Source organism: Nyctereutes procyonoides, unplaced genomic scaffold, assembly GCF_905146905.1.
Source record: "Nyctereutes procyonoides isolate TBG_1078 unplaced genomic scaffold, NYPRO_anot_genome, whole genome shotgun sequence".
NCBI lineage: Eukaryota > Metazoa > Chordata > Mammalia > Carnivora > Canidae > Nyctereutes > Nyctereutes procyonoides.
The window spans coordinates 7,832,996-7,859,042 of NW_026575131.1; the positions used below are offsets into that span (position 1 = coordinate 7,832,996).

The 26,047-nt window shown below is 44.8% G+C and overlaps 1 protein-coding gene across 3 annotated transcripts in view; it reads left to right on the forward strand.

Moving 5' to 3' along the window:
* Positions 1-26,047, forward strand: part of ATP2B2 (ATPase plasma membrane Ca2+ transporting 2) — a 375,363-nt gene that overhangs the window by 159,141 nt on the left and 190,175 nt on the right. For all 3 annotated transcript variants that reach the window (XM_055344601.1, XM_055344599.1, XM_055344600.1), the window contains exon 4: positions 11,332-11,426. The gene's annotated coding sequence lies outside the window, so the exon portion shown is untranslated. The remainder of the gene's footprint in view (positions 1-11,331; positions 11,427-26,047) is intronic.

The window sequence follows — 26,047 nt, forward strand, 5'->3', positions numbered from 1 at the left end:
CTAGGCCAGAGCCATGCAAAGCCCAGAGAACTGGCCACTTCCTCTGTTTCTAGTACATGAAAGAGGGGCCGGGTGGGGTGGGGCCAGGGAAGGAGGCACTGGGCAAAGGTAGGTAGGGGGACACACTGAGGGGGCACTTCCATCGGGTGGCTACAAGCTTGGAGGGGCAAGTGTAGTGAGTGGTGTCTGAGGCCTTCTTTCCTTCTCCTCTTGCTTCCTGGTGGAGTCAGGCTGATGGGGGCTTATCAGACACTAAACTCCAGCCTCAAGGGGCAGTTGGATACTCATTTGAAGGGAGGAGGTGGTGAGGGTGCTGGGCGATGCACAAGCTGGTCTTCCTGTATTAATGTGTGCTGTGTGCTAGGGTGTTTCCCTACGTGTATGTTTACTATAGACAACAGAAATAAAGACATTATATACATGAACCAAAGACCTTAACCCCACCAATGTTGACATTTGGGGAACATTCTATTATTATTATAACTTTCAATATTGTATTTTTTTCTATATTATAAACATAATATGTTCCTTGTTGGGTTCATGAAAATTGTAACTCTACATTTTTCATCTGAGGTTATTAAGAAATTTTCCTACGTCATTAAAAATTATTTGAAAACATGATATTCTATCCTGTTGTCACTCAGTACTTCACTTAACAAATCCCCTATAATTGGACATTTAGATTGTGTCCAAGTTATTGCTATTATATAAAAAAAACCCCACTGTAATGAACATCTTTATGACTGAAATGTTTGCATTTCCAGTTATTTTCATTAGAATGGGTTCCTAAGAAGCAAAATTACCAGATCAGGGGCTGCACATTTTTTTCCCTTTCTTATGCCTTTTAATATTATATTTGGTACATGCAAAAGAAATTATGTAGTATATGTTAGTTTAATAATACAATGTATATCATGGACCTACCACCCAACCCAAGAACTAAAATGTCACCGATAATTTGCCTATTCCTGTGTGAGTATCCCCATCCCAAACCCCTGCCTCCCTCAGAGGAAATGATCATCTCGTATTTATCATTTCCTTGTGTTTTGTCTATAGACTGTATTTTTTTTAGAGGAGTTTTAGGTTCACAGAAAAATTGAGCAGAAAGTACAGAGAATCCCCATATGTTTTTTCTTTTAAAACATTTTTATTTCATATGTGTATGCTTACAACACCTATTGTTTAGTTTTGCTTTTGTTTTAGTTCTTTGAAATGGCATCACACAGTATGTAACCTTCTTAGACTTGCTTCTTTCTGGCAACAGTATGTCTCTCAGACTCATCAATGTGCAGCTGGAGTTCATGCATTCTTATTGCTGTATAATATTCCCTGGCATGAAGAGATAACCATCTGTTGATTCATTCATCTGCTGGTGGACGTGTGGGTTGTGTGGGTTGTTTACCTGGTTCAGCTCTTGCAAACAATGTTGCTGGGAACGTTCTTGGCCATGGTGCTATTCACCTAGAGAAGGAACATAGTGGAAAAACATATTTGGGAGGGGGATAAAATCAAGAGTGGAGCATGTACAGGCTGGAGTTGAGATGTCTGTAGGCCATCACTGATTTGATGTTGAAGGAGGGCTGCAAAGAAAAACATCTCATGAGTTTGCCTGAGCTCACCATTTCTTGAGCTTAGTTGCAGAGGTCAATGTTCTTGGGCTCATGAGCACAAGCAGGACCCCCTCCCATGTCTGCCTTCAAGGAGGCAGAAGAACCATTTGTAAAGAGAGAAGTTCTCTGAGAGCCATTAAATCTGAGCATCTCTAAGTGCCAGACATGTACATCTGATGGCACCTAAGAGGATATTAGGTGGTATGAAATAATAGTCTGTCACCTGATGGGAAAATTCAGTTCTCTTTCAGTTTTCCAGGCCACATCAAGACAAAAAGTTCTTTCTAAAACTAGTGTATCTTTAATTGTGACCTTACCCCCACCCAAACATTGGTTAAACTCTGAGCAGAGAGACTTTGGGCTCAGAGATTTATGCCAACTAAATATAAGGACATCCTGTTGCATTATTTGCTGTAGTCAACTTTTATTTGTGGTGAGTGGCACTGGTTTTCCACTGGTGGTAGTGACAAAAGCTTCCTTCTAGGGACACGTGGCTGGCTCAGTCAGTTGGGTATCAGACTTGATTTCGGCTCAGGTCCTGATCTCAGGGTCGTAAGATCCAGCCCTGCATCAGGCTCCATGCTGAGTGTGGAGTCTGCTTGGGATTCTCCCTCTCCCCTCCACTTCTTCTTTCCCCACCCCTGCCCCCTGCAAGCATTCTCTCTCTCTCTCTCAAAGAAACCCAAAACACACAAAAAAGTTTCCTTTTAAAATAAATGTTTTTAAGTTGTAATCAAGCAAGTTATTAAGAATAAAACTCCATAAGATTAATTAAAGGACAGATAGGAACCCTCTTGACTATCACATTTGATTGACTAAGGTTTGGGAAATGCTGACCTCGGTCAGCAACTCTCAAGCTTCCTGTCTCAGGACCTTTACACTCTTAGAAATGATTGAGATACCCAACAAGTGTTGCTTATGTGAATACTGTTTAATATATTTACAATGTCAGAAGTGAAAACTGACATTTTGATACTTATTTATTAACTCATTTAAAAAGAACAATAATAAACTCATCATGGTAACATATACAACATATTTTATGAAAAATAACTATATTTTCCAAAACAAAAAAAAATAAGTGAGAAGAGTGATGTTGTTTTATATTTTTGCAAATCTCTTTAATGACTTAATTGAAGACAGCTGGATTCTCATCTGCTTCTGCATTCAGTCTGTTGCCATGTGATGTTAGAGTTAATGGATATGAAGAAATTCTAGCCTCACAGAGATATACTGTCAGAAAAGAGAAGAGTATTTGAATAGCCTTTTTAGACAATTGTAGATATTCTTCTTTGATACTACACCCAAACTTAACAAGGGATAGTGTATTAGTTTGCTGGGGCTGCTATAACAAAATTCCACAGCCTGGAGGACTTAACAGAAATGTATTTTCTCATACTTCTGGAGGCCAGAAGTCCAAGATCAAGGCATCAGCAAGGTTGGATGTCTTCTGTCTCCTCAGACTCTTCTCCGTGTGTCCTCACATGGTCTTTCCTCCAGGCACACTCATTCCTGGTGTCTCTTTGTGTGTCCACATTTCTTCTACACATAAGAACACCTGCCATATTCCATTAGGGCCCATCCTCATGGCCTCATTTTAATTTAATCACCTCTTTAAAGGCTCCATCTCCAAATGCAGTCACATTCAGAGGTCCTGGGGACTAGGACTACAACATATGAATTTTGAAGAGGACACAATTAGGCCATAACAGATAGCATTTGAAAAAAAAAATAGTTGCAATGAAGACTCTGAAGCCATATTAATGCACTTTTCTTCCCTCACATTGAAATCCTTTTTTTTTTTACCCCTCTTGCACTGTGATGAATCTTTACCCATCCATGCTTTTGTAACATCATGCATTGGGCATTTAGAAAATATCAGCTCATTGAGTTATGCAGATCTTTTAAATATTTGCACATTTTGTTATGCAGTATTTTAAAAAGTCACATTTGTTATTACACCAGTGACCTCCTCAAAAATGTCTCTAAGTATTAGGAAGCTGTCAGGTTAATAAAGGCAGACACAAGTTTTCCAAAATTCTAATTTTCACTTTGGAAACTCAAACTTTATCATTTTTTTTTTTGTTTTTTGTTTTTATTTATGATAGTCATACAGAGAGAGAGAGAGAGAGAGGCAGAGACACAGGCAGAGGGAGAAGCAGGTTCCATGCACCGGGAGCCCGACGTGGGTTCCGATTCCGGGTCTCCAAGATCGCGCCCTGGGCCAAAGGCAGGCGCCAAACCGCTGCACCACCCAGGGATCCCCAAACTTTATCATTGTCAACAGATACTGTCAGTTGTTTTCCTTGAGGTGATAGGCTCACTTTGTTCATTTTTGAGAACATGCTTGCCAAATACTCAAGTCTGAATAACCATCATTTGTCGGTTAGTTCTTCCTTTATGTAAAAATGGCATTTCATGAAAACGGAGGCTAATTCAGCTCGCAACTCAAACAATCACACAAGAGCTTTTCCTCCAACACCTGTCACGTGTCACTGTGCGGCAGTAGTGCTCTGTGGATGCTTCCTATTTCCTATTCCCAATGATTAATAAAACCAATTATTCTTACTGCTTCACCCTGGACATTCCCAAGTGAATCTGGCATTTTTTACCACAACTGTGGTGTGATGATCAAGAATACAGTGACTGCTGGGACAATCTGGTGCCTCTCCCTTGATTTGTGCTAGGGCAGCAGCAGGTGTACTTGCCATTGCTTTTGCACCAGCAGTGCAAATATCAACACAGTTAAGATAAAAATCACATCTTACTGTTATTAGGGAAATAATTTTGACCTCTCAAACTCCCCTGCAAGTGTCTCAGGAATGCTCAGAGGCATGTGGACCACACTTTCAGAACTGCTGACTTAGATAAAAATACAGAGAAGATTTGAGGCCAGACAGTGCAAAGCCTCAAAAATGACATAGGCACCAAAGTTACAAGAGCTGGGCATAATCCCAGCTCTGCCAGTGTAGAACTAAATGGCCCTGGATAAGTCACTGCCCTCTGGAAGCTAAACACCTAACACAAAAAGGGTGGTAGGTGCTTCTTGCCCCCCAGATCTGGGGAGGAGGGGAAATAAGGCCCAGATGTGAGAGCCTCTTATAAATGGTAATGCACAGCCCATGCAGGAGGAACCAGCAGCAGTGGGGAATAAGGCAAAGCTATGAACTTTCACATCTTGGCTTAAGCCATTTATGATCGGCAACACTGCCTAGATCTTTATATTACCCTGCAGAGACTTAGAAGGCCTAGGCCTGATGACTCTGGAAGAGATGCCCAAATGGATGAATGTCTTTGGGACTCTGCTCTATGTTACCCACCCACCACAACATCTACAGCTTTGAAAGGAAAAGACCTCCTAAAAGCCCAAAGTTCCTTTTGTCTCCTACTGGACAGGTGAATACTCATCTGAGTCCAATAGAAACATAGAAGCCCATGGGAAATAACAAGCATGTCAGGAAATCTGATGTGATCTGCTTAGCAGTGTTAAGAAGATAGAGATGATTCTAGAAAACTCCAAAGAACCAGGAGCACTTGTTAAGAGGGTTTCAGGTAGGCTTCTTCCTCTAGGAAGATAGACTAGAGGTAGTTTTTCCTATTCCTCTAAGTACAACTAAAACCGCTGTACATTACATATAAAACAAACTAGGAAACTCTGAAAGGCAAAGAACAAGCCTTCTAGGGACCTGAAACAACATAGTAGTGAGTTCTTAAAAGTGGTAGTTTTGCCTCATGTATCCTAGAGTTAGAGCTGAAGAAGCCAGAGCTAAGGAAATACCAATGAAGGGGATGGGGGAGCTTGCTCTATTTAGCTGAAGAACAAGGGGAAAAAGAGTGTCTCAAAACAGACACTTTTAGGCAAAAACTATTCCAGCCAAACACCATAGAAAACATTATGGCCTTGCCCCTACAAGTGATGATCCTGTGGGGAGACTAGACTTCTACCTTCATCAGACTATGAAACATTCGCAAGCCCTCTACTAGGTAGTGGCAGAGAAGGCCAAGTAGAGAGCCAGGACTTCCATTCCCCACTGGATGGTAATAAGACCTCTCCTCTAGCCCCCATGGTGCTAGTGGAGACCATGCTGGGAAGAGTAATAAGTCATTCCCACTCCTCCCAGCCAGAGAGGTATCAGTGGGGGCCTAATGGGGAGCTGGCATTCCCCAACCCCCTTCCTCTGTTGCTGCGCTGTCAGAGGACGCCAGCTAAAACAGGTTTAAATAAGATCCAGAGGCTCATAACGTCATGTCCCAAATCTCCAGGTTTCAGTAAAAATTCACTTATACCAAGAACTAGGAAGATCTTATACTGAATGAAAAAAGGCAATCAATAGATGCTGATATTGAGATGGCAAAGATGTTGGAATTATCTGACAAATATTTTAAAGTAGCCATCATTAAAAAATGCTTCAAGGAACAGTTATGAACACACTTGAAATAGACGAGAAAAAAAAGAGAAAGTCCCAGCAAAGAAACGGAAGACAGAGAAGAGCCAAATGGAAATGTTAGGACTGAAAAATATGATAACTGAAATTAAAAAGAAAGAAAAAAACAATAGATGTGCTTAACAGCAGACTAAAGGAGACAAAGGAAAAAATAATTGAACTGGATTGCAGGACAAAAAAATTTATCTAATCTGAATAACAGAAAATAAATTTAAAAAAATAAAGCCTCAGAGACCTGTGAGGCTGCAACAAAAGATCTAATGTTTGTCAATGAACTCCTAGAAGTAAATGAGAAAGGAGGGCTGTAAAAGCACCTGAAGAGGTAATGGCTGAAAACTGCCCAAATTTGGCAAAAAGGAACAAAACCAATCAACCAAGAGCAACAACAACAACAAAAACTCATAAACTTACTGATTCATGAAGCTAAGAAAACTCCCAAGACAATAAAATCAAGGAAATTCACATCAAGATATAAAAGAGCTAAACTTCTAAAAACTAAAAACAAAACAAAAATCTTGAAAGCAATGGAAGAAAAATGACAACTCACCAATAGAAGGGAAAGAATTTGAATAACAGTGGATTTCTCATTAGAAACCATAGAGTCCAGAAGAAAGTGGCACGTTTTTCAAATGCTGAAAGAAAAGAATTGGCAACTGAGAATCCTGTTGCCAGTAAAAATATCCCTCAGAAATGAAGGGGAAATTAAGATCTTCTTGGATGGGCAGCCCTGGTGGCTCAGTGGTTTAGCACTACCTTCAGCCCATGGTGTGATCCTAAAGACCTGGGATTGAGTCCCATATTGGGCTCCCTGCATGGAGCCTGCTTCTGTCTCTGCCTGTGTCTCTGTCTCTCTCTCTCTCTCTCTCTCTCTCTCTCTCTCTCTCTCTCTGTTTTTTCTTATGAATAAATAAATAAAATCTTAAAAAAAAAAAAAGATCTTGGATGAAAAAAAACTAAGAGAGTTTGTGGCCAGATCTGCCCTAAAAAATGCTCTTCTCCAGACAGAAAGGAACATGTTTTTAAAGGAATCTTAGAACATCAGGAAGGGAAAAAGAATACGGTAAGCAAAAATATTGCTAAATGCAATACACATTCTTTCTCCTCTTGAGCTTTCTAAATTATGTTTGACAGTTAAAGCAAAAACTACAGCATTTTCAGATGTGGTTGTGTTTGTAGAAAGAACAAACAGAAAACAAAAAATAAAAGCATAGACTTAAAATTTAACATATCTGTAATTACATTAAATTATTAATATAATAGACCAGATAGTTTCACAGAATTTTATCAAATGTTTGAAAAAATTAACACCAGTTCTGCACAATGTCTTCCAGTAAACAGAGGCAGAGGGAACACTTTCAGTTCAGTTTATGAAGCTAGTATTACCCCAATATCAAAACCAGACAACAGTATAAGTAAAAACTACAAGCCAGCATCCCTCATGAATACAGATGTGAAAATCCTTCACAAAACATTACCAAATAGAATTCAGTAATATATAGGGGCTCAGTTGGTTAATCATCTGCCTTCAGCTCAGGTCATGATCCCAGAATCCTAGGATCAAGTCCTGTGTTGGGTTCCTTGCTCAAGGGGAGTCTGCTGCTCCCTCTCCTTCTACTGCTCCCCCCAACTCATGATTACTCTCTCTCTCTCTTCCAGAAAAAAATAAATAAATCTTTAAAAAAAAGAATTCAGCAATATATAAAAATAATTATGCCTCAGGACCAAGTAGAGTTTATTCCAGGAATGCAAAGTTGGTTCAACATTCAAAAATCAATTAATATAATCCACCATGTTAATCAGCTAAAGAAGAAAAATTGCATGATCATATCCATCAATGCAGGAATTTGATAAAGGTTAACACCCATTCATGATATAATGCTCAGAAAAATAACAATAGAGAATTTCCTGGACTTGATGGAGAGCATCTATTAAAAAAACTATAGCTAACATACTTGATGGTTAAAGACTGAAAGCTTTCCCCTAAAATTGGGAACAAAGTGAGGATATCAGCCCTCACCACTTATATTCAAATAGTACTAGGCAATCTCACCAGTGCATTAAGACAAGAAAAGTCATATGGATTGTAAAGGAAGAAATAAAACTATCCCTATATATAGGTAACTTCACTGTCTACATAAAAAAATCCCAAGGAATCTGCAAAAAAAACAAACAAAACAAAACAAAAATCATCCCAGAACTAATAACTGAGTTCAGGAAGCTCACAGGATATAAAATAAACATACAAAAAATTGTTGTATTTCTCTATACTAGTAAAGAATATGTAGACACAAAAATTAAAAATACAATGCCATTTATAATCACACAAAAATATAGATATAAATTTAACACACATGCATAAGATTTTTATGTTGAAGACTACAAAATACTGATGAGGAAGATCTAAATGAATGAAGTGGCCATAGTGTGTTCATGATCTGAAGACCAATGTTGTAAAGTCATCAGTTCTGTGAGGTTCCTACCAAATCCCAGCAAAAATTTTGTAAATGTGGAAAAGATTATTCCAAAAATTATGTGGAAAGCCAAAGAAGCTAGAATAACTGAAACGGTTTTGAAAAAGAAGAATAAAGTGAGAATAATTCTACTTCATTTCAAGACTTATCTAGAAACCAAGGCTGTGTGTTATTGACAGAGGGATGATGCATAGATTAATGGAATGGAATAGAGGATCCAGAAATAGACCCACACAAGTGATCAATATTTGACAAAGGTACAGAAGCAATTCAATGGAAGAAAGGTAATAACCTTTTCAACAAATAATGCTAAAGCAAAGTAGACATCCATGGGCAAACACTAACAACAATAACAAAATATCTACCCAAGCCTCACTCTTTACACAAAAATTGGCTCAAATGGATCACAGACTTCAAGAAAGAATATAAAACTATAAAAATTTCAGGAAAAAAATTAAGAAGAAAATCTTCAGCTCAGACTTGATCCCAAAAGCATAATCCATAAAAAAATAAAAAATAAAGAGTTAAAGTGGAGTTCACAAAATTAAAAGCTTTTGCTCTACAAAACACTCTGTTAAGAGGACAAAAAGACAAGCTACAGGCTGGGAGAAAATATTTGCAAACCACAGAATCTGACAAAGTACAAAGTACCTGACATAAATTTAAAAAATTCTCAAAACTCACTGTTTAAAAACAAATTAATGATCCAATTAGAAAATGGGCAAAAATCATGAAGAGACGTTTCTCCAAAGAGGATGTGCAGATTACAAGTAAGCACATGACAAGATGTTGAACATCATTAGCCAATAAAGAAATGCACGTTAAGGCACGGAGGGGGACACTTGACGGGATGAGCACTGGGTGTTATTCTGTATGTTGGTAAATTGAACACCAATAAAAATTAATTTATAAAAAAAAAAAAAGAAAAAAGAAAAAGAAATGCACGTTAAAACCACAATGAGGGGGTGCCTGAGTAGCTCAGTTGGTTAAGTGTCTGCTTTCGGCTCAGATCATGATTTCAGGGTCTTGGGATGGAGCCCATCAGGTTCCCTGCTTAGCAGGGAGCCTGCTTCTCTCTCTGCCCTCCACCAGCCCCTGCTCATGCTCTCTCTCTCAAACACACACACACACACACACACACACACACACACACACAATGAGCTATTACACGCCTGTCAGAATGGCAAAAATACAAAATGCCAAATGCTGACCAGGATGCAGAAAAATTGGATCAGTCATACACTGCTAGTGGGAATGTAAAATGGTACATAGCCACTCTGGAAGACAGTTTGGATGTCTCTTTTAAACATGCACACAACCACATATGCAAGTACCATGCAACCCAATAATTACTCTCTTGAACATTTATCCCAAATAAATGAAATTTATGTTCACACAAAACCCCTATACAGAAATGTTTATAGCAGCTTTATTCATCAAAGCCAAGAACTGGAAATAACCCAGATGTCATTTACCAGATGAATGGATAAGCAAACTGTGGTCCATCCATATCATGGAATTATACTCAACAGTAAAAACGAGTGAACTACTGATACACGCACAACCTGATGAATCTCCGGAGAATTAGGCTGAATAAAGAAAGCCAATCCCCAAAGGTTAAATATTGTATGATTCCATTTGTAGAATATCATTGAAAGATCAATATTATAGAGATGAAGAATAAAATCATGATTTCTAGGAATTAGGGATGAAGGCAGGGAGAGAATGGGTGTGACTATAAAGGAGTGGCTCAAGGAAGCTGTGCTAGTAGAACAGATCTGTATCTTGATTGTGATGGTGTTTACATAAAACTAGAAAGTGATCCTATGGCCTAGACCTATCTACACACATACATGAATACATGTAACACTCATGAGATCTGAATAAGCTCCATGGGTTGTACTAATGTCACATGCCTGGTTTTGACAGTGCGCTATACTGCAAGATGTTAACTCAGGTCAGCTGGGCGAAGGTGCATGGGACCTCCTCTGGTGTGAGATGTTAACACAGGGATCAGCTGGCGGAAAGTGCACCGGACTGCCCTGTGGTGGGCAATGTCAACAGGGGAGTCAGCTGGAGGAAGATGTATAGGACATCCCTGAACACTGGGTCAGCTGGGGAAAGGTGTATGGAACCTCCCTATACATTCCTTTACAACTTGCTTTGGATGGATAATTATTTCAAAATAGAAAGTTACAAATGAATCAATGGATAGATAAGTAAATAAATGGAACCTGACATAGGAGAGACATTTAGCATCCATTCTCTTCTGCTGCTAAGAAACACTTCTACAAGCCAAGGCCTTTATGCATATTACACTTCAGCTACACCTTTCAAAAATCCTAAATGATAGGTATTATTATCTTTATCCTCCAGATGGAGAAGCAGACTCAGAAACATAAAGGCACTTGCCCAAGGGCATCTGTCTGTCTAGAGTTCATACTCGTGCCCACTCTGCACCACTACTTCTGCCCTTGAAGGCCACTACAGCTGCGGACGGAATACCCCATCTGACATCCTGCCAGGGGCCGACTTGCTTCCCTAAGAGGGACTGAGGCCTGGGAAGGGTGAAGCCCACAGGCAGGTCTTGATGAAGAAGTCAGGGGATGGGTCCCTGTATGGCAAGGTCAGCTCCTGGGAGGTAGTTGAGGAACATGACCACTCCTTCTTCTCTTCTGTCTCCACCCACCCCTGATGCTGGCTTTGCCCAGTGCCAGCACACAGCAGCTGTTCCCTTCCTATTCTTTCCTGACTGGCCCCCATCAGGCCACCCACCGCTAACCAATGCCATCTCCCCTTTTCCAGAGCTGAGCTTCATCACCCAGTCCCCAGAGGCAGCGAGACATGGGCCCCAGTTTCCAAATCCTGACGCCTTTCATTTAACCAGAAGACTTGGAGGGGTGAGTTGGAAATGGGTTTGGCTGGGGCTCGGAATGGGGTAGATATGGAAGAGAGCACTGTTTGGGGGGCTGCCGATGGAGGGTCAGCAGAGCAGGAAAGCAGAGTTTGACCAAAGCTCCCTTCCCTCTTGCAACCTCTACAAAGACGTATGAATTATTTATGTACCATTGTTTTGGTTTAGGAAAACTGCCCCGAATTCCTTTTGCATTTAAATAGGGATTATGGCCTAGAACTTGGAAAAGGAAGTCACCATCACTTGACATGTAGAGCGGAGTCTCAGTTCCCTAGTATGTACAATGGAGATAATGGCAACATCTCCTTCCTGTGAAGGCCCAGCAAAGATGATCCATGTAAAGTAGCTGGAACCTAGTAGATGCTTAATAAATGCTTGTTGACTGAACAGACATGCTGGGTGCCTATTGCAGGTTAGATAAATGGGGCAGCCCTCTCTCTGGGGTTACACTGCCACTCTGCCTTCTGGAGCTAGCCCATATGGCAGTTCTGTAAGGTTTCTCCTATTCCTTACTGGGAAGCATGTCTTCCTCTGTACTCCTGAAACCCTTTGTTTGGCCTCTGTTATTGTCTTGCTCGGTCTATCTTGCATTATATACCTATGAACCTCAGAGTCCAGGCCTGTACGCCTAATCCCACCTCTATCAGAAACCAGAGCTTGTGCAATTCATCTTGCAGCATCAGACCCAACTTACCTTCAGAAGGAATGTCCTCTGAGCCAGAGCTCAGAAACATCATCTCATCTGACCTTACCAGGTGGCATTGTTAGCAAGATGGGAAAACTGACCTAGAGAGAAATAACCTCCCAGACAGGAGTGGGGGAGAACCAGGAGACATGTCCAAGATTCTCAGCTCACTTCTTACTATGGGGAGGGAGCAGACATGCAGACTGGCCATGCTTCTCTGTCCCCCACCTCACAGATCACCCAGATTTCTGACTTTGCTGGAGTTTTGCTTCTTGCCCCAATACTTTGGGGCTAACCAGATTGTTTCCAAACAAGTTACATAATTGCTCACATATTATTTATGCCATCTCTTGAATATTAAACAATCGATAGTATGGAACAGAAACATGGGCGTTTAAACCTAGCAGCTTTTGACAGGCGTGGGTGGGGAAGGAGGTTGAGGAGAGCCATCTCTGAGCCATTTACAGGAGAAGATGACATCTCCCCTCTTCTTTTCCTGAGATGGGCTGAAAGGCTTCCCAGGCCCATGGTTGGTAACCACGTAGTAGAATTTTCACTGTGGGTTTCGGCCTCTTTTATTACATAATGACAAAAATGCGTTATCATTTCCCTAAAGGATGAGTAAAGCCAGAGCCTGACCACGTGTTTGCCTGTTCTCAAGTGCTTATTGAGCACCCTCTGTGTGCAGTCACTGTTAGGCTTTTATTCACTCTGGAGTGCCCTCATGAATGAAACAAATGAGATCCTCATCCTCATGGTACTGACCCTTCAGTGGACAGGTGACCAGATAAATAGATGGCTTCAGAGCATAACAAGCACTGTCACTGTGAACAGAACAAAATGGGTAGCAGGTGGGATTGGCTGGCAGTCCCCTGAGATGGGAGCATTTGACTGGAGGTCTCCATGGTAGAAGCAGCCAGCCCTGCAGAGGTCCAGGGTTGGGGAGAGTGTTCCAGGCAGATGGGAGGTCACCCAGGAGCAGGTAGCTGGGGCGGGGTTGGGGAAGAGTGAAGAGGATGGTGGGCTGGGAGGGATGAACAGGAGTCCAACATAGGTGATGCAGGTGAGGAGTGCCTACTGAGGGTCAATTGGGCCAGGCCTGGGCAATGTATTAGGCTGTTGTCAGGAACACCAGTTTACAAACCATCTCCTGCCTCCCCCAGATGTGGACAGTACTTTCCACCAGCTGGGCAGTGCTGGGAGCAAGAGACAACACACGGGAAAGTGCTTCATAACAGGTGAAAGCCTGCACAAACGAGGGCTTGAAAATGCTTGAGCACTCTTAAACACCTCATCCTTTTAGAACATTGGAACGTTTCCTTCCATCCTGTTTTCCTCAGTGAGAGAATGGAGAAAAACATGGGCTCTGCTCCTGGCCAGACTGCGCCAGAGTCTGAAATACAGGAAATGGAGCAAAGAGGTGGGGTCAGTGCACCAAAACCCCGGATACCAGCTTGTTGACTCTGGGAAGCCCTTTCCATGTCAGATCAGTCTGTGGAGGTGGCATGGTGCAGGGTTGCCAGCCAGCCTGCACAGCCCACCTCTACTAGTTTCAGGTTCTGGCAACACAATCCTGGGCAAGTTGTTTCAATGCTCTCTCCCACCTCAGTTTTATAATCTTTAAAATGGGAGTAGGAAGCTCTTTGCTTTGAAGATATTGGAAAGATTACATGGGAGAGAAAATATGATGTATCGAGCATAGCCTGGGATGTCAGCGGTGCTCAGTGGGTTTCTGTTCTCCTGCTGGTCCCCAGTGGGGACAATGGCCTCAACCAGTGAGGACCCCAGGCCCCTTTCTGCTGGGACCATGTCAGACTCTCAATTGCACAAGCACTGAGAACAGTTTGCCATCTGTATCACTTTACTGGGGCTGCTGTAACAAAGCACCACAAACTGCGTGTCTTGAAGACACAGATACTTGTTGTCTCATGGTTCCAGAGGCAGAAAGCCTGACACCAAGGTGTCAGCTAGATTGGTTCCTTCCAAGACCCATGAAGGAGGATCTGTTCCTAGCTCCTGGTGGCTTAGTGGGCAATCTTTGGCGTTCCTTGGCTTGTGGATACATTACTCTGATCCCGTACCTTTTATATCATCTTCTGTGTGTGTGTGTGTGTACATCCAAATTTCCCCTTTGTATAAGGACACCAGTCATACTGGATCAGAGCCCACCCTAATGACCTCATCTTAACTTGCTTGCCGTTGTAAAGATCCTATTTCCAAATAAGGTCACATTCATGGTTACTGAAGGTTAGAACTCCGAAGTACCTGTTAGAGGAAAGGCCTAGTTCAACCCATAACACTATCATAATTGTTTGAAGTGGATTCTGGAAGGGCCATCAGTGCATTCATGACATTTCTTAAATAGACTGAAAGAATATTTTACATCATTTTCCAAAAGGGCAACATCCTTCTCAAAATCACTCCTTAGCTTCCAGGAGCTTCCCATTAACTCTTGGCCTTAACAAACTCCAGCGTGGGTCTCTTGGGTCATCATCTTCCATAAAGAGCAAGCAAGCAAGCTTGATCCCAAGCTCTCTGTTAATCCCAACTGTGCACTGAACTCAGGGAACACGGGAAGCCAGAGTCCTAGCCTTGGAGGCAGTCACAGGGGAGGGCCATAAGGAGAGGCAGGCATACAGGTGATTGTTATAATTGGACAGGTCAGTGCTGGGGCCACAGGGCCCTTCCCGGCAGGGATTCTCAAGGGTGAAGGAAAAGGCTTCTTTTGTAGACTGCTTCTTATCTTTATCTCCTTGAAGGGGAAAATGTCTTCCTGAGTCCTGAAAGCATGGGAGAGACCCCACTGGCTTTTGTGTGGGCAGATAACTAATCAGTCACTCACATTTCATTTTGCGATAAGACTTGCTCTTGAGTCTCTGCCTACGCAGGAAATCCCAAGTGCAGAGGAACCCAAATCGCCAGCTTGGCCAGGGTCCCTGGAGAGGTCAGGGGTCAGTGGTAGACTCCCCTTCCCGACACATCCTCATCTTTAAAATAAGCTCTCGTACTCCCAATTATTGAATGTTCCCATGTTGCATGAACTGAGGGCCAATAATCTGCATTTCGGCTGCCTCAGTGACCACTGAGGACAGTGCACTGCAATCTGGTTGGCATGCAGCAGACTAGACACAAGCATGCTGAGGTGCTAGGTTTGAATCCCAGTACTGCCAGTCGAGCTCTGTCTGTGATCCTAGGTGAAGCTTGTCACTTTTCCAGTCTCTGTTTCCTCATGTGCAATGTCAGAATAGTTCCTGCCATACAGGTGAGGGATGTCTGTAAAGGACCTCATGTGGTACTGGGCAGCCAGCCCGCATTCTCTGGCTTCTCTCTTTGGGCCTCAGCTTCCTCCCCTGCAAACAGGGGTGTGGGAACAGATAAGTTATGGCCAGCGCCGTATGGCTCTTGGGAGCCATCTCCAGGGAGTCTAGCATTTGGCTGGGTAGAGAAAGCCTCCCATGCCTACAGGACTGCTCTGCCAGGAGCTCACTGTGTGACCTGGGGTGACGGTCCTCTGCCCTGCATAGGCCTAGTGGTTCCCGATGACTATGGCAAGGTGTCCAGAGGATCTGACTTGGCGCAACCATCCAGAGGTCTGAGTTTGTGTCTCACCAGGGGCCAAACGTTCTCTTTTCCCCCTCCCCCATTCTCATGCTGCACATCTTGAAGTCTCCAAGACCCACCCAGGGTTGTAGAACCAGGAGCTGAAGCTGCCAAATGAGATGCTCCCCATCCCATGTCCAGGTATCCAAGGCCTGTCTGGCACACTGGAAGCAAAGCGTCTTCACAGGAAAAACCCTCAGCACCTAGCACAGGGCATCTCTCCTAGTTGGCCCTAACAAATTCTTGTCAAACTGACTGCATTGCTGAAATCAATTCACCCAGACTTCAGAGGAAAGAATATTTGCCCCTTCCAGAGGCCGGAGGCAGCAGAGGTAAACGTCCCCAAGACATTGTATTTCTAAAAAGGAGCTAAAGTAGAGGGAGTAATTGAAAGAAAACAGCCGTGCACTAGTGGTGGACTTGTGGGCACCCATGGTCAGGAAGGCTGGGGATGGGCTGCACCCCAATCTGTCTTCCTCTACATTTAGTTGCAGGGTAAGGTCTGACCCCAGGGCTGGACATGATGCCACTGGTGTTCATAATGTCTCCGGGAGGGTAGGGGGAGGTGGGCGGGTATCCTGCTTATTGAAATGCTTCCAAGTGAGGATTAAACAAAGAATTATATAGGAAGTAGAGTGGGCTCGTGGCATGGTGAAGAAATCATGAACTTTGGGTTCAAGTTGGGCCCTGCTGGGCAAGTGACCTCCCTTCTCTGGTCCTTGGTTGGCTCCCCTGGAAATGGACCAGCAACCACATTGCAGGGCTGTTGTGAGGATGGAAGGTGCTCTTGTAGGCCACGTGCCCGCCCCACCACCTGGTCATGAGGCAGAACTTGCCCCCTCTTTCTGGGCCCCTAGCATCATGTGGATAGGGCAGGCATCCAACCTCAGATGCCAAGAGCAGAAGCCTCTGGACCCCAGCTCTATGTGCCCTGCCCTCTGAGTCTTTCCCTTCACTTAATCTGTCTTCAGTGGGTACTGGCAGCTGTGGTGGAAGAAGCCTTGTGTTCAGTCTTGGAGGGACCAGATGGGACCACTGGCTGATGGCTAGCCTCAGTTGGCCCATCTGTAGACTGGGCACAGCATCCCTTGCCTCAGGGGCTGCCCTGAGAGTTACTGAGATAACGAATACACAAGGGCCTGATAGGCAATTGCTCAAAACTATTTCTGAGTCCGTTGGGGTCAAAGGCTACTGGGTTTCCAGGTGTCACGGAGATCCCTCAGCCTTGGCTCTCAGCCTTGGCCTGCCTGGATCATCGGTGGAGAAGTGAAAATGAGTCTGCCTTCCATCTACTAGGCCAAGAGTAAGTAAAAAGTGTAAGATCTTATCCTCAGAAGGAACCAAAGAATTCCTTAACAACCTCACCCAACAATAGAAGCTTTCCTCCGAATCTTTGGTAACTTTTTAATTTTTTCCTGGTTACTCCCAGGGACAGGAACCTCACTATCTGTTGTGTGGCAAAGAGCAGAGGTGGCATATAGTTCCTGCACTTCATGTCCAGGCATCTTATCCATTAGGATCCCACACTCCTCACTCAGGGCATTGCCACTCTTACTTTAGAAACTATTTTAACTGGCGGGCACTGAGGGGGGGCACTTGATGGGATGAGCTCTGGGTGTTATCCTGTATGTTGGCAAATTGAACACCAATAAAAAATAAATTTATTATTAAAAAAAAAAGAAACTATTTTAACAAGAGTTACCTGATTTCTTCAACCAGGAAGAGGCACTCAGGTTTCACCTCCCCTGTAATCATCCCCAGCATAACTCCACCTCCATGAAAATGAATCACTCCATCCTCCCTGTCCCTGCTGCCCTTCCACTAAGCCTCGGTCGTCAAACGCAGCCTATGTGTTTTATTTGGTTGCTTCGTTACCTCTGTCCCACTGGACCCTAAACTCCCCACAGCAGGAGTAAGGCAGTGGAAAGAGCTTGCTTCGGCCTTAGATTCAAATAGGTCTGACTTTCATGCCCTATTTCCTTCCAGCCCTACGACCCAGAGGAGGGGATATAACCTCTCTGAGCCCATGGATCAATGTCAGCATCTCCTGATCCTCTCCCTCCCTGAGCACAGAGCAGGAGTCCTGCTTATCTGTGTCCCTTGTCCCCGACACACAGTAGGTGCTCAGAACTGGTTGAGTAAAGGAAGTATGAGGGAGCCACTGGGTGAGGTGGATGATGAGGGGGCGGGGGAGGGAGTTTTGCTCCTGGAAGCCAACATGAACCAGTAGGAAAATAAGATCCACAGGCTGAAAAAACTTACACTGGTCCAGGGTTACTTAGTACAGGGGCAGCAGAGAGAAACACTGTGGGGAGAGCCTGGCATCAACACCCAGGGTTTCCCTTGTAAGAATTGCCATCTCCGTGGTCCGTGCACTAGCTTTGGTCAACAGAGAAGTATTCATGGAGTGCCTGCGCGACGTAAACTGCTTTTTTTAAAAACATAAAAGTCTGGGAAGGAAAGGAAGACGGTAGGTTGGCTAAATCATATGTTTGCAGCATTTGTCAAATATGAACTGTTGTGTGTCAAATACGAAAAGATACGGGTGAGTTCCTCACACCTGAAATGTTCAAAATAAAACAGCCGTCAGCACACAAAGAGGGAAGATCGCAGAAGCTGGGAAAGCACTCCGTGCAAGTGCTCTTCCTCCAGCCTGTTGGAGAAGGGACTCGCTGTTCTGCTTGATGGGGAAGAAAAGATTTCTTCCTGCGCCCTGTAAACAGAGAGAAAGGGACGGGGCAGGTGGGAACAAGCCAGGGATGTCCGTGGGGCCAGAGAGGCTTCCTGGAGGAGGTGAGATCCGGTTGTTCGGCCTGGGCCTGGGCCCTCCCCACCTCTCCCCGCCTGGCCCCTGGCCCCGTCAAGGGAAGCCTCCGCTCCTGGGTCTGGCCAGACGCACACATGGCAGCTGCACTTTCCTCACGGTTCCAGGGCCGCTCTGTAGCAGCTAGTTGTACAGGGAGTCCTCGCAACAGAAGGACTTCCAGGTACCCAGGACTGGAGCCAGAGTGCCACTGATAGGATCAGAAGCCTCAAGTGAACAGGGCCCAGAAGGAAGCCGGGGGCACAGAGGAACGCCCGCCACCCAGACTGCCTTTGGCAGAGGCTACTGTTTTGCCAAGCACGTGGCACTGTGGAGGCCAGCCGTGCTTCCCTGCCCCTCCCCACCCCGCCTCCCCCTCACTGATCCCAAGGCCAGAAAGGGAGGCAGGCCTGCGGGCAGCTGGACGGGGCGCCGTGGCCACCTCACAGGGTGTAGACACTCCTCAGCGGCTGTCAGTGCTGAAACTGAGAGGTCAGAGTAGGGGTCTGTGTCCGTGGCGGGGGACTCACTGGGGACGCCGGGGGATTCGCCACCATCTCCAGCCCAGGTATGGGAAGGTGGGTTCACGGGGCACTGCCCCAGGCCCTGGGATGGCCGGGCCCCTCAAGGGTCTGGGTCTCCAGTGCAGGGGAGCTGCTGAGACGGAAATAGCTTCATGTAAGAGGGGGGACCTGCAAACCTCTGAGTCTTGGACTGGGAGGGAGACTGGAGGATGAGGCTTGGTCTGGACAAAGTGGAAACCGACGAGGAGCCCCCGATGGGGACAGTCTCTGGCCTCACTCAGCTCTGTAGGCACCCTTCCTCCAGAGGGCTGCTAAAGTAGGCAAGAGCATGATTTCTGGAGCCAGATGGCCCACGTTCAAACCCAGACACCTGTGTGACTTTGCACACTTACCTCTGCTTCTCTGTGCCTCAGTTTCCTACCCTGCATAATGGAGGTGGTGCCAACAGTCCCTATTCCGTAAGTCCTTTCTGAAGATCAGTTGAGACAATAGAGACCTTGACATAGGTCAGTGCTCTGGAGCTTAGAGCATGGTCCTTGTTCACTGTTACTCCCTGGACCTGGAACCAGCCTTCAGAGCTGTAGAGTCCGTCTACCTGCCCATTTCACAGGTTGTGGCCAAAAGGAGATGAACTAGACCCGAGTTTGAATCTTGTGTCTGCAAACTTTATAGCTGGGAAGCTTTAGACGAGTACTTGACCCCCTGCCCCTAGTTTTTTCATATGTGAAGTGGAGATAATTATGGGACCTACTTCATGGGATACTTACAAGCATGAAATTATGCTGCACACATAAAAGGCTTATCCTAAACCTCATGCTTAAATTGAGAGCCATTCTCCCACTGCCATCACCACCACCATCATCACTGTTGTTGATGTTGGTGGTGGTGGTATTATTATTATTATTATTATTATTATTATTATTAGAAAAGGAGGAAAGGAGACTTATTAGCAGTCACCCAGCAAGTCAGAGGGCAAGCCAAGACCCAGTTCTGGCCTCCCAGCCCCCAATCCCTGCTTTCTGTTCACTTCACCATCTCATTAGCCCTCTTTGTCACCTCTCAGCACATCTTGCCAAGAGCTTGGTTTCTCCTTGCAAGAGGTCACCCTAAAGCATCTGAGAGCATGCCTCCCCTGACCTCATTGTTTCCAGGCACAGATCTGGGGGCACCACACAGGAAAAGCTGGCATCCCACAAGAGGCTAGGTCAGCAGAGAGCCAGGGCAAGAGGTTACCTTCTTCCCATGATTTCCACAGCACCCCACCAAAAGCCCCCAGCTTCCCCACTGTGCCCAGGATCCTTAGCCAGGGCAATGCCTGAGGGGGACAGGATGAAGCTTTGGAGGGCAAATGTCTGAAAACTGCAGAACTCCTTATACCCCAAACAGCTCCATAAGAAAGGGAAGAGTTGAGACTCTACTTCCAACAAAGTTTCCTTAGACCTTGGGGACAGGTCTGGGGGTCATCCTCAGGCATCTCTTGGTTCCATTAGCAGATAAACCACCACTGTGGGCTTGTTCCTCTCTCTTCCACCTTCTGCCTACCAGAGTTTGGGCCTTCCCTGGCAGGGAGGGACAGAAACACAAGAGGAGGCAGGGGAGGCAGAGGAAGGAAAGGATGGGGTTTGCTTTAAGGAGAAAGATGAGTTATATACCTGTTTTAATAATGTAAATATTGCCTGAGCAGTAATAATAATTGTTCCTATTTCATGAATGCTTAACCATGCGCCAGGCACTGCACTCAGAACTAGATATGCATACCTTAGTTAATCTTCACTAGAACCTTATCAGGTAGAAAATATCATCATACCCGTTTTACAGATGAGTAAACCAGAAGAGCTTATTAATACACCCTGTGGTGACTGCAGATGCTAATGAGATGATACAAGAGAATGATAAGTTCTGCTCAGAGCATAATAGGGGGGTCTGAGGACTGGTGGCAAGTCACAGAGAGTCACTCAGTTTTGTTTGTTTGTTTGTTTTGATGCACGATATACATACATTAAAGAGGTAAAAAGTATACTAATCTTAAATGTACCACTTAAGGATTTTTACATATACATGTGCTACCACCCCCCAAATGAAAATATAGAATATTTCTAGTATGCTGAAACATTTCTTTTGAGGCATTCTAATTTAATTATTATTTTTTATTTTTTTTAATTCTGCAAAACTATCACAGCCAAGAGGAGTCTAAGGACACATGATGACTAAAGATAATATGATATCCCGTATGGGATCCTGAAACAAAATAAAAAGGGATTTTAGGTAAAAACTAAGAAAATTTTAATCAAGAATGGACTTTAGTTAATATCAACATATCAATATTAATTTGTTAATTGTGAAAAATACACCATAATAGTATAAGCTATTAATTCTAAGGGGACTAGCTGGGGGGAGGGGGATGGAGACAGATGGGAGCTATTCTTACTAATTTTTTACTTGTAAATATAAACATGTTCTAAAACACAAAGTTTATTTAAAAAAGGACTCTGCAAATCCTCCAGCAAATTATGTCTGTAGACTGGATCTGACCTCTAAGCTGCCAGTTTGAGACGTCCAGGGCAATAATGCCCTCATTTTACAGATGGGGAAACTGAGGCCCCCCCAAAGGAAGCCTCCTATAGCAGGTCAGTGGTAGAGCCAGAATCAAAAGGCCAGTCAGTGCTCCAGCTGCAGAGTGGGGTGTGGGGTGTGGAGTGTGGGTGTGGGGGCTGCTGGTGTCTCCCCGGATCTCCAAGGGCCCTGCTGATGACTTGCCCTGTAAGAAGCTGCCAAGAGCCAGCCAGCTTCCCTCTGCTGCTTCCTCCTGAGCTCTCCAGGGCTGTCAGTTGGAAACCAGTTCTCCCACTAGCCTTAGCCCCAAAGGGAGTGGTCACGGGCAGTTCCTGTTCTGGGAGCAGGATGTCATCTATCCATCCCAGCGAGCCTTGATGCACCTTATAGATGTATGGATGTCCCCATACCCAGCACAGGATCTGGGATGAGTGTTGGATGCATGGGTGAGTAAAGAAATGAAGGAGGGAAGAAATAAATGGCAAGGGTGGGTAGTTAGGGGTGTGTGGAGGGAGATAAAGGGGGCCAGGAGCACAGATTCTGTAGCCAAATGGATTGGGTTGAACCCTGGCTCTGCTACTTCCAGACTCATGACCTTGGACAAGTCACCTAACCTCTCTGTGCCTCAAACTCTTCAACTTAAAATGGGAATAATAGCAGTACCTGTGAGGGAGGGAAGTAATAAATATAGGAAAGGAAGGAAGAGAAATAGGGAAGGGGTGATATCAGGACATGGAAACTTAGACAAAGCCATATGACTGGCCACTGACCTAGAAAAGGTGGATGAGTGGCATCTTATAGTTGTTAGAGCACAGATTAGGGAACTGGGCTGCCAAGATTCAAATCTCAAAGCCATTGTTTACTATGTAGCTCCGGGCAAGTAAGTTAACATTTTGTACCTCAGTGTCCTCACCTGTAAAATGGGTGTGGTAACGATTGTACTCACTTCACAAGGTTTTATGATGACTAAGTAATTGATTGGTATGTGTATAGCACTTAGGACTAGCATGTTTAAAACAGGCCCTGGCATATAAGGAATGTTTATTAAATGGAGGAAAGGTCTCATGCCAGAAGCCCACTTTCGTCCCCTGGAGGTATCCCAACTTTTGGGAGAGATAGAGGTCTAGGCATTGTAAATACACCTGCTGAATCCAGGTGAGAACCTGCCTGAAGATAGTCACATGGGGAGAGGGCTGAACTGGGGACCAGCTGCCCATCTCTATAGCCTCACCCACCTCTGGCCAACCCCAGGATAGGCAACACTTCTAATATTGTAAGAGAAGCGAGGAATCTGGCTTCTTATACACAATTTCCAATTTTTAAACATTGGCACTTAATTCAATTTTATTTTAAGCTCTTAGCAAAACAAACAAATTTATTTTAAGCTGGCTGCTCTCCCAAGCGGCTGGTTTGCAGCCTCTACCCGAGTCCAGTCCTGCCAGTTTGCTTTCTTTTACATTTCTCCTGCATTTTAGAGGAAAGGGAACTAAGGCCCAGAGAGAAATGTTTGAACCTGTTGTGTCTGACCACTTAGTGGAGTCAACAGGCAGTCTGCTATTTTCCCTCTCCTGGCTGCAAGCCACAAGGTTCCCCATGTAATCAGTCAGACTTTGGACCAGGTAAGGGAAGAGAGCTCAAAAGGAAATTTTCCCCTTGGGTTTTTTCAGTAGCATATTTGAAATATGATGTTTGTCGTGCATCAGAGGTACAGCCAATTGTCAGGCAGGAGCCACTCCCACTTCCAAAGCCAAAGCAGAGATTTGCAATGTAGAAAGCTCCAGCTGCACTCCCAGCCCGGGCTCAGCAGATAGGGGGCCAAGATTCTAGGGGGTTCCTGAATCTTACCATTTGCCTCTCCGTGGTGGCTAAGGGAGGAGCCAGCAGTAGGTTCTTTTGTAAAGGTAATCACTAAGTCAGAACTAGAGCAATTGAGAAAAAAAGGGGAGGCATGTTCTGGAGAGAAGTTTTAGAGGAATATTGTTGGGGAAGAGAGTTAATTTCCAGGCTTGTTGTACTCTGAATTTGAGTTGTTTTTTCTCTCTTTTTGCAAGAGCGCCCTTTGGTTCCTACTTATTTAACCAGACTGTGCTGCTTTTTCCTCATCTGTAAAATGGGATAGATATTGTACCCACTTCCTGCAGCTGGTGATGAGGGTGAAATGAGATGGCGTGTGGAAATGAGATGGCGTGTATTGTTATTTGTAAACAATACAAATCAGCCATCGTTCTCACTGTTGGCAGCAGCCAGCCTGCCAGTGTGCACAAGTGGAAGCTTGAGAACCTTCCACTCTTGGCCCTTCTTTACCTTGTCTATGTGATTATGACCTTCATTTTGTCTGGAGAGTCAGTGCATCTAGTAGTTGTGGAGCCCTTCTTGTGGATCAGGTTTTGTGCTAGATCCTTCTATCTATTTTCTTTTCCTAACCCCAAGAGCAATTCTGGGAAGCGAACACCATCATCACCTTTGCAGATGAAGAACCTGAGGCTCTGGGAGGGAATATGACTTATCCAAGGTCACCCCCAGGAGGGACGCAACCTTGAGCAAATCCCATTGCCATAGTGAGCCTCCAGCATCCTCATTTGTAAAAGGAGGTTCAGGACACCCATCCCAGGGCTGCTGTGGGCATCTATGAGGTAATGGCTTGGTAAGTGCACTGTCAGCTGTAAATCCCAGCCAAACGGACAGCATCAGTGTGAGTCTTGCAGAGGCCTGCTCCCCTTTGGGGCTCAGTGCATTTTAGCAAGAAGAGTTATAGAGAAAAGTTATTTCGAATGTCTTTTTCTTGGGTGGTTTCCAAAATGTGTCTCCTCCCTCCAGCTAACAAGTGCAAAGCTGGCTTGAGGAGAGGCTCTACTCAAAGCAAGTCACTTCCAGTGGAATGACCTGGGAAGGAGAAAGGAAATGGGCATGATGCTCACAGGGGAGACAGGATCACAGAGAAGGCCTCAGGCTGTGGAGTCAGACAGATGTGAGATCAAATCCTGGCTCTTCCACCTACTAGCTGTGTGACCCTGAGTCAGCTAGTTAACCTCTCTGATCCTCACACAGAGAATTGTTATAATGAAGGGGATGAGCAAGGCAGCTGAGAAGCAAAGCATGGACATCCATGAACATCCAATGAGACCAGTTCCAAGTCTGAGGTGGGGGCTGCAGACATTGCAGGGGGTTGGGAATAGGATAGAAACCAGTCCAGGGCTTGGAGAGAAAGGGCCCAGGGAAGAACAGTCCGCTGCTAAACTAGGGAAAGGAAGACTGGTGGAGTTGGGCTTAGCAGTATACATACACAGGAAAGGAAGACTGGTCAAGTTGGGCTTAGCAGTACACGTACACTGGACCATGAGCATCTGGAAGACAGGCCATCCTTTTCATCCCAGTGGCCTGGTTCACAGAAGGTGCACACATACATTTAAAACCCTGAATTTAAGATTCACTTTCTGCCCCATGCCTACCCATTTAGTCCTCCTTATCTCTTGATCTCCAGCCCAACCACCCCACCTCTGTACAGGGTGAAGTACACAGGCTGTGGTACCTGATAGACTTATATTCAAATCCAAACTCTGTCCTTTCTGCCTGGGTAGCACTGGGCAGGTTACCTCCCCTCCCCAACCCTGTTTTCTCTTCTGTAAATACTAATACTAATCCCTGCCCAGCAGAGTTATTATAGGAGTTAGAGATGATGCATGTGAAAACACCTAGCATGGTTCCTGACCCATAGGAGGCATTCTGAAGATGGCATCAGGACGTACAATTGCTCCTTACTGGGGTAGCCCATGACCACCTCTGACTTCTTCACTCACACACAGACCAAATTTCCTAAGCCTCTCACAGTGTGTCTTTTTACCTCAGGTGACACAAGCACCTGGGCTAGATAGGTCTATGCACCACAACCTCTGTCCCCACAGTCTCCTTACACAATTTCCAGACTGTTTCTAGATTGGCCATAATGGGGCTTACGATGTCCACAAAACACCTCAGAAATGAGTATCAACAGGCAGGTCACTGATAAGAAACAAATTGCACCCGAGGATCAAAACACCCAACCATAATCACTAAATCATCCTCTGGCTGTGAGTTTGTTAGTGTCTGTAAAAGTTCTCAGGTTGAAAGTTTATAGATAAAGGGCTTCCTGGTCCCAGATCCCGTGTCTTATTCTTGAGGAGGGCCTGTAAATGCTGCCCCATTGCTGGACTGATGATTTAGGAGTGCTTCTCTGGTACCTTGAGGTCAGGGTGAACTCCTAAAAGCTGGAACTGGCTCCGTTTCCCTGTGAGGACCTCTGGAAGCAGGTGCAGGGCTTGGAAAGAAACCCACTATGCTCAGCACAAAGAGGGGCAACCTGCCCATTTGGGATAAGTGTGTCCTTGAAGTTCAGCTGGCAAGGATCTCCAGCCAGAGCTTCTCTTGCTCATGCCCCCTTACCCTACATGCAGTACAGGCCCTGT